The following is a 16,249-nucleotide window of genomic DNA, read 5'->3' as shown; positions in this document are numbered from 1 at the left end:
TCTCTACTTTTCATGTATCCATCATTCTAAAAGCCAGTCTAGCTACCAAAGTTCCAATTACAGTACCTAAATTCTCTGCTTGCTAAAACTTCCTTTTCCAACAAAGCAATTTCATTATTTCAGTGTCATATGTTTATCTTTAAACAATAATATGTTTTAATTTGTGTTTAAAAAGTTTAATTGCTCATAGTAGTTAAATATTACTATTGTTAACATCACAAATATTTTACAATAGAAAAGAGTAACAAAAATTTCCTTAAATTTGTTTCCAGAATTAATAATTTAGATTTGGAATTTTTCTTCTATGTTCATCATGTCCCCTGAAATTGAGTTTATTTTTAATCACTTTTAATAATATAGGACCATTTATTCATTTTTTTCTGTATGCAAACTCTGTGTACACAACCATTTAAGATCAGTACTACGAAAATTTCAGAAAATCTTTAATTTACAGATAAAATGTAAACTTACTTCCAATTTTAGGAGTTGCTTTTGAAGGACTAATACCTATGACAGAGATGTGGATGAGTTGTTGTTTCTGGGTTCGCGATATCTTTTACAATTTGACATTTGTTTCACACTTACTTAGCAAGAAAAGCACCTATTCCATGAGTTGATCAAGGCATGCCAATGGAGTTTTGTTGTTTTGGGCTGCAGATAAAGTAGCAGTAGCCTTCTCGGTATTTTGATTGTTTATTTATGTAAGTGCTGTACTGTAAACAAGAAAAGAAGAATGGATTCCAGACTCCCAGACTATGTTCTCCACACAAGACATAACCTGGCTTAAGAGTGCATGCACTTCTTTTGTTCTTCTTCTAAGAACTAAGTATCAAGTAATATAAAGTTTTGTCTACCTAACTTTCCCTTCTCCCAAATAACCAAATATGGCCAAATTATAAAAAAATAGATCAGGTCTATCTCACTGAAAGTCACATCTTCCAAATGTAACTGCCAGTGACTTCAGATGAAATGTGAGGAACCAGATTGTGATGAATGTAGTCCATGACACACTTCTAAACTTTCCTATGAAATTAAATAGCTGTCACTACTCAATTTTAGACTAATAATTTTCATAATTATGCTATAATTCTTTCCTAGTACTTCATCAGTGTCAATGCAGATACCATCTATGAGTCAGAGTTAAAACTTATTCTAAGAGAAAACTAGTTAGCAATTTGTTTTTACTTCATAATCATGTTATGTACCTTAATACTCTATATATGATTCTATTTCCTCTTTGTATAAACATTCAAACAAGTATTACTTCTTGAATTATCTTATCCCTTTTTTGTTTCTTAGTAGAGATACAAATAGCCTGATGGAAGAGGCTGCCAAAATCACTGTCAGAGTTCTGTATTACTCTAAAAGTTCAACAGTTTTCTTAGTTTCTCTGCTTGAGGCATTTTGAAATAGGCAGGCAAAATGTTTAGTTTTCAGTGAACAATGTGTTGTAGCAAGAAATGAAGAGCCATTTTCTTTTAGGCAAAAAGATGTTATCTCTGAAATGTTGAAAGTTTCACTTAGCAGACTTCCAATTTTCAGGAAACAGCATGCTGCAGGTCTACATAAACACTTAGAATTTAATGTTTTGTCTTTAAACATATGGGCTTCACTTAATGTCTACAGCTTTCCTCTACTGTGGAATATTAGTGGAAGAAAAGTAACTTTTCTGCCGTCATGATAAAATAAATATGGTTAGCAAGCAAAAATATTTGATAAACAGAAAATTGTAAGAAACAATAAATGTTGAAGACAAAACAAAGACTCTTCATTTGGAACAATTTTCTGTTGTATTTGTTTACCAGGCTCAATACATATATCTGTTTAAATTATGAAACTTGAGTATGTGTATCTCCATAGGATCACATTTTACTTATCATAGTTATTGCTTCAAATCAGCACAGTGTTCGAAGTTCTGGATAACTACTATTCTAAAGCAACATATTCAATTTTTCAGACATGCCCTCGGATGCGCTAGAAAGATAACAATTTTCACTTATGTTTATATCTTCCATATTCCTCATATGGAATACATACATATGTAAGGTAGAATTTGTATGAAGTTTCAAAAATTGATTACCCTGTCATTCTTTAAGGAATGTACTAATATATAAACCTCTCTATATCATTTGTTATTTGTATTAAATCTCAAAGACTATGTTCCTTACCGCTAATGTTCTAATATTTGATGGTGATCTTCATACAATTTTAATCTTGCATATGTTCTTATGTTACTTTTTTTAGTTTTAATTTGTTTATCTTTATTTTTTTGTTTTTGTTTCTCTGCACCATTTTTCCAGTTTCAGTCTTCTAGGTTTCCAGTGAAAGCTCAGTTAATTTCAAATTGTGTATTTGTGTGATTTTCACAGTTAGAAAAATATTTCTATGTTTATGTTTCAATATTTTTATTTTTGTTATATCTCTGAAATTAAAGAGAAAGGTTATAGGCAAAACATGGTTTCACCACATAAATATATTTACTTTCACTAAATATGTCTTGTTTAGAAATATTCTGCTTACTAGTGAGTATATACCATGCATACCCATTTGGGTGTGTCTGGGTTACCTCACTTAGGATGATGTTTTCTAGTTCCATCTATTTCCCTCCAAACTTCAGGATGTCCTTGTTTTAATATCTGAATAGTATTTCATTGTACAACATTTATGTATTCATTTTTTGGTTGAGAGACATCTGGGTTCTTTCCAGCTTCTGGTTATTATAAATGAGTCTGCTATGAACAGAGTGGAGTATGGATCCTTGTAGTATGGTGGATCATCTTTTTGGTATATTTCCAGGGGCAGTATATCTAGGTTTTCAGTAAAAGTATTTCCAGTTTTGTGAAGAACCACCAGATTGATTTCCAGAGTGGTCGTATCAGTTTGTATCCCCAACACACTCGTGTCAGTATCTGTTGTCTCTTGAGATTTCAACCTTAGCCATTCTGATTGGTGTCAGGGTTGTTTTGATTTGCATTTGCCCGATGATTAAGGATGTTGAACATTTCATCAGTGCATCTCAGTCATTTGAGATTCCTGTGTTGAGGATTCTCTGTTTACCTCTGCACCCCATTTTATTTCTTTTTTCCTTTTTATTAATTATTTTATTCATTTACATTTCCAATGATATCTCTCAGCCCAGTTACCCCTCTGCAAACCCCTCCATTCTATCCCCCATCTCCCTCTCCCCTTTGCATCTATGATTGTGCTTCTTCACCAATTCACTCATTCCTGCCTTACCATGCTAGATGGGTACATCTAGCATCTCCTTATGATGGGGCATAAAGCCTTCCTCCCCTCCCACAGATGTAAAGTATGGTTATTTGATTTTTTTAGAGTCTAACATTTTCATTAATTTATATATTTTGGATATTAGGCCTGTATTGGAAGTAGGATTAGTAAAGATCTTTTTTTAGTCTGTAGGTTGCCCTTTTGTCCTATTGACAGTGTCCTTTGCCTTAGAGAAGCTTTTCATTTCCATGAAGTCTCATTTGTCAATTGTTGATAGCATGAGCTATGTACTGTTCAGGAAATTTTCAGCAGTGTACTGTTCAGGAAATTTTCCCTTGTGCAAAGTTTTTGAAGCTATTTCACACTTCTATTAGATTCAGTGTTATATATCACCCTGAGTGAGGTCACTCAGACCCCAAAGGACATGCATAGCACATAATCACTGATAAGTTAATATTAGACAAAAAATTTAGAATACCCATGATAGAACTTACAGCCCTTAAGAAGTTTAACAAGAAGGAAGGCCCAAGTGTGAATACCTGAAACCTACTCAGAGGGGGAGCAAAAGAGTCATGGAGACAAAGGGAAAGAAGAAACTGGGTGGAAGAGGAAAGGGGGAAGCATAAAGGGAGGCTACAGCAAAATATGGGGTGAGACAGGAGAGATGCCCAGAAGGCCAAGAAAATGCAAGAGAATGCATGGAAATGTGCTGCAGAAATGGGATATGAGACAAGAGGAACCTCTAAAAGTCACAGAGACCTCGAGGTGACAGACGACCAGCACTCAATGTGATGACATTAGCCAAAAAGCCCAGTAGCAGGGAGATGGAACCAGAAGAGACTACCTCCAGAAGAAAGACATGGCCCTGAGTTGAGGCATGGGGCTTCCCCATTACCTTTAAATTTTTAACCCAGAATTATTCCTGTCCAAATGAAATGCAGGGGGAAAATGGAGCAGAGATTGAAAAAAAGGCCCCCTTTATTTTGTAGTTTTCTTTTCTCCTTTTGCTTTTGCTGTCAGATTTAGGATCATTAGACTAGCTACTTATTAAAAATACAAATAATACGGATATGCCTATCTGTATAGGTTTGTGTATGTTTGCTAATATATGTGCGCACGCACGTGTGTGTGTGTGTGTGTGTGTTGTATGTATACTGTACACAATTACTTTTTTTTCTTTTTTTGTAGCAATCGTTTCTTTTTTATTTTTTATTTATTTTTTTATTAACTTGAGTATTTCTTATATGCAATTCGAGTGTTATTCCCTTTCCCGGTTTCCGATCAAAGATACCCCTCCCCCTTCCCCTTCTTTATGGCCGTTGCCCTCCCCATCATCCCCCACTTCCCGCCCTCCCCCCAACAATCTAGTTCACTGGGGGTTCAGTCTGAGCAGGACCTAGGGCTACCCCTTCCACTGGTGCTCTTACTAGGATATTCATTGCTACCTATGAGGTCAGAGTCCAGGGTCAGTCCATGTTTAGTCTCTAGGTAGTGGCTTAGTCCCTGGAAGCTCTGGTTGCTTGGCATTGTTGTACCTATGGGGTCTCGAGCCCTTTCAAGCTCTTCCACTTCTTTCTCTGATTCCTTCAACGGGGGTCCTATTCTCAGTTCAGTGGTTTGCTGCTGGCATACGCCTCTGTGTTTGCTATATTCTGGCTATGTCTCTCAGGAGAGATCTACATCCGACTCCTCTCGGCCTGCACTTCTTTGCTTCATCCATCTTGTCTAATTGGATGACTGTATATGCATGGGCCAATGTGGGGCAGGCTCTGAATGGGTGTTCCTTCTGTGTCTGTTTTAATCTTTGCCTCTCTCTTCCCTGCCAAGGGTATTCTTCTTCCCCTTTTAAAGAAGGAGTGAAGCATTCACATTTTGATCATCCATCTTGAGTTCCATTTGTTCTAGGCATCTAGGGTAATTCAAGCATTTGGGCTAATAGCCACTTATCAATGAGTGCATACCATGTGTGTTTTTCTGTGACTGGGTTACCTCACTCAGGATGATAATTTCCAGTTCTGACCATTTGCCTATGAATTTCATAAAGTCATTGTTTTTGATAGCTGAGTAATATTCCATTGTGTAGATGTACCACATTTTCTGTATCCATTCCTCTGTTGAAGGGCATCTGGGTTCTTTATAGCTTCTGGTTATTATAAATAAGGCTGCGATGAACATAGTGGAGCACGTGTCTTTTTTATATGTTGGGGCATCTTTTGGGTATATGCCCAAGAGAGGTATAGCTGGATCCTCAGGTAATTCAATGTCCAATTTTCTGAGGAATCTCCAGACTGATTTCCAGAATGGTTGTACCAGTCGCAATCCCACCAAAAATGGAGAAATGTTCCTCTTTCTCCACATCCTCGCCAGCATCTGCTGTCACCTGAGTTTTTGATCTTAGCCATTCTCACTGGTGTGAGGTGAAATCTCAGGGTTGTTTTGATTTGCATTTCCCTTATGACTAAAGATGTTGAACATATCTTTAGGTGTTTCTCAGCCATTCGGCATTCCTCAGCTGTGAATTCTTTGTTTAGCTCTGAACCCCATTTTTAATAGGGTTATTTGTCTCCCTGCGGTCTAACTTCTTGAGTTCTTTGTATATTTTGGATATAAGGCCTCTATCTGTTGTAGGATTGGTAAAGATCTTTTCCCAATCTGTTGGTTGCCGTTTTGTCCTAACCACAGTGTCCTTTGCCTTACAGAAGCTTTGCAGTTTTATGAGATCCCATTTGTAGATACTTGATCTTAGAGCATAAGCCATTGGTGTTTTGTTCAGGAATTTTTTTCCAGTGCCCATGTGTTCCAGATGCTTCCCTAGTTTTTCTCCAATTATTTTCAGTGTATCTGGTTTGATGTGGAGGTCCTTGATCCACTTGGACTTAAGCTTTGTACAGGGTGATAAGCATGGATCGATCTGCATTCTTCTACATGTTGACCTCCAGTTGAACCAGCACCATTTGCTGAAAAGGCTATCTTTTTTCCATTTGATGGTTTTGGCTCCTTTGTCAAAAATCAAGTGCCCATAAGTGTGTGGGTTCATTTCTGGGTCTTCAATTCTGTTCCATTGGTCTATCTGTCTCTCTCTGTACCAATACCATGCAGTTTTTATCACTATTGCTCTGTAATACTGCTTGAGTTCAGGGATAGTGATTCCCTCTGAAGTCCTTTTATTGTTGAGGATAGTTTTAGCTATCCTGGGTTTTTTGTTATTCCAGATGATTTTGTAAATTGTTCTGTTTAACTCTTTGAAGAATTGGGTTAGTATTTTGATGGGGATTGCATTGAAACTGTAGATCGCTTTTGGTAAAATGGCCATTTTTACTATATTAATCCTGCCAATCCATGAGCATGGAAAATCTTTCCATCTTCTGAGGACTTCTTCAATTTCTTTCTTCAGAATCTTGAAGTTCCTATTGTACAAATCTTTTACTTGCTTGGTTAAAGTCACACCGAGGTATTTTATATTATTTGGGTCTATTATCAAGGGTGTCATTTCCCTAATTTCTTTCTCGGCTTGTTTCTCTTTTGTGTAGAGGAAGGCAACTGATTTATTTGACTTAATTTTATAGCCAGCCACTTTGCCGAAGTTGTTTATCAGCTTTAGTAGTTTTCTAGTGGAACTTTCAGGATCACTTAAATATAGTATCATATCATCTGCAAATAGTGATATTTTGACCTCTTCTTTTCCGATCAGTATCCCCTTGACCTCCTTTTGTTGTCTGATTGCTCTGGCTAGAACTTCAAGAACTATATTGAGTAAGTAGGGAGAGAATGGGCAGCCTTGTCTAGTCCCTGATTTTAATGGGATTGCCTCAAGTTTCTCTCCATTTAGTTTAATGTTAGCACCTGGTTTGCTGTATATGGCTTTTACTATGTTTAGGTATGGGCCTTGAATTCCTATTCTTTCCAGGACTTTTATCATGAAGGGGTGTTGAATTTTGTCAAATGCTTTCTCAGCATCTATTGAAATGATCATGTGGTTTTGTTATTTCAGTTTCTTTATATAATGGATCACGTTAACTGTTTTCCGTATATTAAACCATCCCTGCATGCCTGGGATGAAGCCTACCTGATCATGGTGGATGATTGTTTTGAGGTGCTCTTGGATTCGGTTTGCCAGAATTTTATTGAGTATTTTTGCATCGATATTCATAAGGGAAATTGGTGTGAAGTTCTCTTTCTTTGTTGTGTCTTTGTGTGGTTTAGGTATAAGAATAATTGTGGCTTCATAGAAGGAATTCCGTAGTGCTCCATCTGTTTCAATTTTGTGGAATAGTTTGGATTTTATTGGTATGAGGTCTTCTATGAAGGTCTGATAGAATTCCGCACTAAACCCGTCTGGACCTGGGCTCCTTTTGGTTGGGAGACCTTTAATGACTGCTTCTATTTCCTTAGGAGTTATGGGGGTGTTTAACTGGTTTATCTGTTCCTGATTTAACTTGGGTACCTGGTATCTGTCTAGGACATTGTTCATTTCCTGCAGATTTTCAAGTGTTGTTGAATATAGGCTTTTATAGTAAGATCTGATGATTTTTTGAATATCCTCTGAATCTGTAGTAATGTCTCCCTTTTCATTTCTGATTTTGTTAATTTGGATACACTCTCTGTGTCCTCTCGTTATTCTGGCTAAGGGTTTAATCTATCTTGTTGATTTTCTCAAAGAACCAACTTTTGGTTCTGTTGATTCTTTCTATGGTCCTTTTTGTTTCTACTTGGTTGATTTCAGCTCTGAGTTTGATTATTTCCTGCCTTCTACTCCTCCTGGGTGTATTTGCTTCTTTTTGTTCTAGAGATTTTATGTGTTTTGTCAAGCTGCTGACATATGCTCTTTCCTGTTTCTTTCTGCAGGCACTCAGCGCTATGAGTTTTACTCTTAGCACAGCTTTCATTGTGTCCCATATGTTTGGGTATGTTGTACCTTCATTTTCATTAAATTCTAAAAAGTTTTTCATTTCTTTCTTTATTTCTTCCTTGACCAGTTTATCATTAGTAGAGCATTGTTCAATTTCCACGTACGTGTGGGCATTCTTCCCTTATTGTTATTGAAGAACAGTTTTAGGCCGTGGTGGTCCGATAGCACGCATGGGATTATTTCTATGTTTCTGTACCTGTTGAGGCCCGTTTTTTGAACAATTATATGGTCAATTTTGGACAAAGTACCATGAGGAGCTGAGAAGAAGGTATATCCTTTTGCTTTAGGGTAGAATGTTCTATAAACATCTTTTAAGTCCATTTGGCTCATGACTTCTCTTTGTCTGTCTACGTCTTTGTTTAATTTCTGTTTAAATGATCTGTCCATTGATGAGAGTGGGGTGTTGAAGTCTCCTACTATTATTGTGTGAAGTGCAATGTGTGTTTTGAGCTTTAGTAAGGTTTCTTTTACGTATGTAGGTGCCCTTGTATTTGGGGCATAGATATTTAGGATTGAGAGTTCATCTTGGTGGATTTTTCCTTTGATGAATATGAAGTGTCCTTCCTTATCTTTTTTGATGACTTTTAGTTGAAAATTGATTTTATTTGATATTGGAATGGCTACTCCAGCTTGCTTCTTCTGACCATTTGCTTGGAAAGTTGTTTTCCAGCCTTTCACTCTGAGGTAGTGTCTTTCTTTGTCTCTGAGGTGTGTTTCCTGTAGGCAGCAGAATGCAGGGTCCTCGTTGCATATCCAGTTTGTTAATCTATGTCTTTTTATTGGGGAGTTCAGGACATTGATGTTGAGAGATATTAAGGAATAGTGATTATTGCTTCCTGTTATATTCATATTTGAATGTGAGGTCATGTTTGTGTGCTTTTCTTCTCTTTGTTTTGTTGCCAAGACGATTAGTTTCTTGCTTCTTCTAGGGTATAGCTTGCCTCCTTGTGTTGGGCTTTACCATTTATTATCCTTTGTAGTGCTGGATTTGTAGAAAGATATTGTGTAAATTTGGTTTTGTCATGGAATATCTTGGTTTCTCCATCTATGTTAATTGAGAGTTTTTCAGGATACAGTAACCTGGGCTGGCATTTGTGTTCTCTTAGGGTCTGTATTACATCTCTCCAGGATCTTTTGGCTTTCATAGTTTCTGGCGAAAAGTCTCGTATAATTCTGATAGGTCTCCCTTTATATGTTACTTGACCTTTTTCCCTTAGTGCTTTTAATATTCTTTCTTTATTTTGTGCATTTTGTGTTTTGACAATTATGTGACGGGAGGTGTTTCTTTTCTTGTCCAATCTCTTTGGAGTTCTGTAGGCTTCTGTTATGCCTATAGGTATCTCTTTTTTTTTTTTTTTTTGGTTCTTTTTTTTCGGAGCTGGGGACCTAACCCAGGGCCTTGTGCTTCCTAGGTAAGCGCTCTACCACTGAGCTTAATCCCCAGCCCCTCTTTTTTTAGGTTAGGGAAGTTTTCTTCTATGATTTTGTTGAAGATATTTACGGGTCCTTTGAGCTGGGAGTCTTCACTCTCTTCTATACCTATTATCCTTAGGTTTGATCTTCTCATTGAGTCCTGGATTTCCTGTATGTTTTGGACCAGTAGCTTTTTCTGCTTTACATTATCTTTGACAGTTGAGTCAATGATTTCTATGGAATCTTCTGCTCCTGAGATTCTCTCTTCCATCTCTTGTATTCTGTTGGTGAAGCTCGTATGTACAGCTCCTTGTCTCTTCTTTTGTTTTTCTATATCCAGGGTTGTTTCCATGTGTTCTTTCTTGATTGCTTCTATTTCCATTTTTAATTCCTTCAACTTTTTGATTGTGTTTTCCTGGAATTCTTTCAGGGATTTTTGTGACTCCTCAATGGGCTTCTACTTGTTTATTTATGATTTCCTGGAATTCTTTCAGGGATTTTTGTGACTCCTCTCTATGGGCTTCTACTTGTTTAGTTATGATTTCCTGGAATTCTTTCAGGGATTTTTGCGATTCCTCTCTGTGGGCTTCTACTTGTTTTCTAAAGGAGTTCTTCACATCTTTCTTGAAGTCCTCCAGCATCCTGATCAAATATGAATTTGAAACTAGATCTTGCTTTTCTGGTGTGTTTGGATATTCCGTGTTTGCTTTGGTGGTAGATTTGGTCTCTGATGATGCCATGTAGTCTTGGTTTCTGTTGCTTGGGTTCCTGCGCTTGCCTCTAGCCATCAGATTATCTCTAGTGTTACTTTGTTCTGCTATTTCTGACAGTTGCTAGATTGTCCTATAAGCCTGTGTGTCAGGAGTGCTGTAGACCTGTTTTCCTGTTTTTCTTTCAGCCAGTTATGGGGACAGAGTGTTCTGCTTTCAGGCATGTAGTTTTTCCTATCTACAGGCCTTCAGCTGTTCCTGTGGGCCTGTGTCTGGTGTTCACCAGGCAGGTCACTTGCAGCAGAAAAGTTGGTCTTACCTGTGGTCCCGAGGCTCAAGTTTGCTTGTGGGGTGCTGCCTACGAGCTCTCCATGGCGGCAGCAACCAGGAAGATCTGTGCCACCATTTCCGGGAGCCTCTGTGCACCAGTGTTCCAGATGGCGTTTGGTGTTTTCCTCTGGCATCAGAGATGTGTGTAGAGTGCAGTCTCTTCTGGTTTCCCAGGCGTGTCTGCCTCTCTGTAGGTTTAGCTCTCCCTCCCACGGGTTTTGGGTCAGAGAACTTGTTATTCCGTCTGTCCCTTCAGGTACCGGTGGTGTCTCAAGTACAGGGGTCCTGCTGGTCCTGGGCCCTCCCGCAGGGGAACCCAGAGGCCGTATCCAGTTTCTTCTTGGGCCAGGGATGTGGGCAGGGGTGGGCAGTGTTGGTGGTCTCTTCTGCTCTGCAGCCTCAGGAGTGCCCACCTGACCAGGCTGTGAGGTCTCTCTCCCATGGGGTTTGGGAGCAGAGAGCTGCTGAGGGCTGCTCTTTTTTAATTTAATATACTTTAGGAAACACTATACAAAGCTGAGCTTTCCTGTTGTTTCGGTTAACAGCAGGAAATTCAATGACACACACTGTTTGTGATGCTAAGAACAACAGTCAGCACCAGACTTGAAAAGTTAGGTACAACACAGACATCCTTCAAAATGAAGTGTCAGAATAGGAAGACAAGTAAACCAAGTTGAACAAATGACACCACTTGGGAAGTGACTCCTCATTCTTGTTGAATTTCACATTCATTTAGTATCTTTTACACAATTTATTGTTAGTGCTTTGAACAAAACCTCCATATAAGGAATTTTTACTTGTAATAATATATAAATATTCAACAAGAATAGTTTTGATAAAGAACCTCATGTAGTTCAAATTTATTATGTACTGACCGAAGGAAAAAAAAGTAACGAACTGTGTTTGTTTAAACATGTTTATTACAACAGATACAATTCACATCTGACTAGCTTTGTTTCTCCTTTCCCTTCCCACAACCATGTTCATTGGGCCACTTCCTTGTATTTGAGCAGTCAATGTACTTCCAGCACACTTGCCCAGCAGTACTTTAAGTCCATTCTTACAGGGTGAAAATGGATTTCAATAATTTATACAAACGTGGGTTATGCTCGATCACTGCAACTCCAGCTACTGTACACAGGAATGAGAAGGTTATAGAAAAGTGCCACAGCAACAGTGCCCCAAGAAAGGAAAGAGGGCACCTTTAAAAAAATGGATAAAATCAGGCCAAGGGACTTCAGAGGGAATGGAACATACAGGAAATGAAAACTTTTCTTTGCAAAACAAATGGAGCAGCACTGCTTTTGATCAGGTGCAAGTGCTGATCAGTTGTCTCATGATATTTGTACACTGCTCATAAGGTTTAAAATTGTATCCTCACACACAGATCACCTGGCGCTTGCACTGGATTTTTGAAAATGCAAGATTTCTGAATGATAAATTAACCCCCCAAATTTTTTCGTTTTTTTAAAAAAACCTAATTTTGCAGACAGGTTTCCATGTAAAAGGCTAGGTATTTAGCCACCTCAGCATTGATTAGTTTCAGATGTCTAAGCTCTGTTACACATGGCTTCCCATGGCTTCACTCTACAAAACATATTTACAACGTGAAGATACATCTACAAGAAATCTACATTTCAAGGGTTTTACAAATCAATCTTGTATCTTTCCCCTCAATTGACTATCACAGACCCCGTCCCCTTGTCAATTCATTTGCCCAGCTTAACGGTCCATGGTCTACTGAAATGCAGCTCAAAATGTTATGACTGGGCAACAGATTTACAGTTCCTCTATGAGATCATGTGCAATTATTCACATCTTCAAACCATGAAGGAATTCTGATTTTTTAGCTTTTCGAGTTCCTTAATTTGTTGTCTCAAAAAGAGTATCTCTGCTCTCGCAAAGTTGCTTGAATTTCACATACTCGAACTAATGATCTCAAATTTTTTATCTCAGTACATATTTCTGACATATGAACACTTCCCATATTATGGGCTTCTTCACGCAATCTTGATGCCTCTTTCTCTGCATGGTCTGTAGGCCACCCTTGAACATGTTTATGAGATTATCATTGAAGTGTGCTGCTAGAGTAGGTGTTAATGAGCATGCAGGCCTAGCAGATGTGTTCTGTGGTACAACAGCTCCAGTTGATTCATTACTACTACAAGTATGATTTGGACCAGGTGATGGACTTCTCTGGCTGCTTAAGCGCTGAAGACTTCGTGGAGAGACAGGGTCATGGCCCTGCTGCTTGTCAGCAGTCACAGGCTGCTGTGTAGCCGAATGTGACACTGGTCCTGGCTTAACTACTGGAGTACTAAACTTTGGCTGTGATGAGACAGGCAGAGTACTAATCAAAGGTTTAATGGGGACTGTGTTAGTCTGAGGTGTGCTTATTCTTGGAGACACATAGGATCTTGGGGATGAAGCATCAGACATTAGAGACATTGGAGACTGATTAGATGGCTGGGCTTGTGTAGAAAGCTGGGCAGCTTGAGAAATCAGAGAGGTGATGTTGAAAGCAGATGGTCCAGCAGTAAGAAACTTGTGGATGATAGACTGCAGGGAAGCTTGTGTTACAGCTGCTGTAAGAACTTCATTTATTTTGGATATGTCCACATTAGAATTATTAAGCTGTAGCGTGGCTTGCAAAGCAAAAAGCAACTGTCTAAAAAGGTTTGGGTCCTGAAGTAATGGAGGTATTGTTGACTGTGGGACGGGAGAAACAGGTACGGCTGAAGCAGATGTTGGGGGCGCAGATGTAGGATTCAGGCCAGAGGCTGAAGATGTGGAAGGAGTTGTGCAAGAGTGTGATACTGACTTGTCTCCTGGACCAGATTCTTTTCTCTCTGTTTTCTGTGCAGGGAGAGAAGCTGTGGGTGTAAGCAGTTTTGATAAAGTAGATGCTCCATTAACATCAAATGATTTCTTTGGCTGGTGATCAGACTGAAGCGTAAATGGACTAGAAGGAACAGTGCTTGGGGTAGCGGTTGGAGGAACCACTGGTTTGATGGGGTGCTGTACTGGCGTAGAGCTACTGTGAGTCTCTGCTCTTGGCAGTCTGTAGTCTTTGTCATTGTGTCTGCTTGTTTGAGACAAAATATTCTGTGGGAGCAAACTACTGGCATCGCTGGAATGCTTGTCTTCCATTCCACTGGTGAACCCACTAGTGGCTGCTGCTTGCATCACCTCTCTTCTGTAATCCCTGTCTTTTGGGAAACTATTAACTGCCAACTTATTTGCTTCTTTTTGTCTCTGTTCTCTTTCAAGCCACTCTTTTGGTTTCTCCCACTGTGAAACTTCTGTGCGACAATTGTAGTAGTATTTTTTTCCAGATGAGCTAATGTGCTCAGACCAATCATCTGCAGAATCATAAGGTGCATCGGAAGCTTTGCTCGGATTATTGCTTGGATTAGAATAATGTGAATTTGAACTATGAAGAGCACTGTGGTTGTGTGAGTTTTCTTGTGGAGAGTAACTGGTCCCACCTTCCCTTTCTCTAACTCATTGAGTATGCACATTTTTGGCCTTATTGTGACCTGTGTTGTCACTGTATTTGTTTTCAGGACTATTAGATCTCCGCAACATTTTGTTTGGTGGTGAAGGATCTGCGGTGTCTCGCATCTTTTCATGTCTGTGATCACCACTGCTGGGGTGACTCTTTGAGGAATACTTAAGTGTCTGGAAAGGCTGAGAGTCCCCCCTCCGGTCCTGACAGCCATCACTGAGTCTCTGCTGTTTCCTCGCATACATTACCATCAATGCCCGGCTGTGTGTGTATGTGTCGGGGAGGGGGAGAGCGGCCGCGAGGCGGGCGGGCGCGCGCGCGGGCGGCGGGCGGGCGGCGGGCGGCGGGCGGCGGGCGGCGGGCAGCTCCGGCACCAGGACTTGGCGTACCCTCGGCGGTTCGCGGCACCTCCCCGTTATTGGCGCCGGCGGTCCCCGGTCATCTCCCTCTGTCATCACCACTTAGGGTCAGCCGGGACAGAGGTGCCAACTACAGGGCGGCAGCGCGAGACGGGGGGAGGAGGGCGAGAGGCGGTGTTCCGGTCCCCGCGGAGAGTGAACGCCTCCAGCACCTTCCCTCCTCCTGCTCCGCCGCCGCCTGCCCCCCCCCCCCCCCCCCCCCCCCCCCCCGCCGCCGAGTCCTTCTCGCCGCCTCCTGCCGCTACTACAGCCGCCGCCGCTCCACCAACTACATCCGGGCAACTCGGACGCCCACAATTACTTTTTAATTATGAAAATGTTTTGAAAATATATTTTCAGTCTGCAAGTCCATTGTAATTTAAACGTTGACTGTGCCCTTTCTAAGAGGCTATTATTCTCTAATTTCTTTTTCTACCAATTGTCTAAAATTCTGCCTGCAGAATCACAAATGTCACCTTTTTATATAGATGGATTTCATGTTTTACGTAGTTAAACATCTTTGGGGTTCCATGAGGTACATAGTCTTGCTTATAACTTTTTCCTTCTGTTAGCATGACTTCATGTACTTTCTGATTACTCAGTCTGATTCTCTTTAGAGTCTGATTTGCAAGTTCTAAGACTATTTGGCTGGCATCTATTTTCTTCTAATATGTGGCTTAGAAGAGTTTCCATTTTAATAGTCATGAGAAAATTACAACTAAAAACTGATGTATTTTGCTAATAAGAGAAGTTCCACATCCATTCTTATGTATAATCCATATATTAGTGAGTTTGTATTAACTTGTTTTTAGTATTTTTTATGCTAACCTCAAGGAACTTAGTTCTTAGTTTAGAGCAACATAGCCCATGCTCCCAGAGCTCCCAGGGACCAAAGAGTATATACATGGGCAGGTCCTTGGCTCTGGCTACATATGCAACAGAGATCTGCCTTGTATGGCTTCAGTAAGAGGGGAGTCACTTTGTTCTGTGGAGGCTTGATGCACAAGAGAAGTGGGATGGTAGAGGAGTGAGGTGGAAGTGGATGAGTGGGTGGGGGAGTACCCACTAAGAGGCAAAGTTTAGCAGGATGGGGTGCAGTATTTATGGAGGGGAGGCCTGGAAGGAGGACAATATTTCAAATGTAAACAAATGAAAGAATTATTAATAAAATATTTGAATATATATCGATATAGTTTCTTTCCTCTATTGGGCCAAGGAAAGGTGCTTGCCTCTCATGGTATAATTCAGTGGCCTTCAGTTAACTATTGAAGGGAATCATCAGCATTTCCATGTACCTGATCTGACATCCCAAGTTACTTGAATGTGCAAAATTTGGTGGGTACTTCAGGTTATATATTTATCAGGTATCCAATCTTTTAGAGCTAGTACCCAGTTGTGATAATTTCAGAAATACCTTTTCCTACTGTTTAGTCTGTCTTTTATATCTCACATGAGCTGCTTAAAAGTCATGAGCACAAATAAAATTAACAGCAACAAATTCCATATTCCATTAACATGTTGGCAATTTAAGTCTATGGTACTTTAAATTATAATGGAAAGATTTATGTTTAGAATTGCATGTGTCTGTGTGAAAAAGAAATCTCACACACACACACACACACACACACACACAGAGAGAGAGAGAGAGAGAGAGAGAGAGAGAGAGAGAAAAGCAGAGAGAGAGAGAGAGAGAGTGAGAGGCAGAGACAGACACAGAGAGACAGAGTTGTGGAATCCCAAGGTTTTACATGGA

The 16,249-nt window shown here is 39.7% G+C and overlaps 1 pseudogene; it reads right to left on the bottom strand.

Moving 5' to 3' along the window:
* Positions 1 to 11,492: 11,492 nt before the first annotated feature.
* Positions 11,493 to 14,568, bottom strand: Wac-ps1 (WW domain containing adaptor with coiled-coil, pseudogene 1; annotated as a pseudogene).
* Positions 14,569 to 16,249: the final 1,681 nt, after the last annotated feature.

The sequence above is a fragment of the Rattus norvegicus genome, chromosome 6 (assembly GCF_036323735.1).
Source record: "Rattus norvegicus strain BN/NHsdMcwi chromosome 6, GRCr8, whole genome shotgun sequence".
Classification (NCBI taxonomy): domain Eukaryota; kingdom Metazoa; phylum Chordata; class Mammalia; order Rodentia; family Muridae; genus Rattus; species Rattus norvegicus.
The sequence above is the reverse complement of the archived record's forward strand: the minus strand, read 5'-3'. Positions and strand labels throughout refer to the sequence as shown.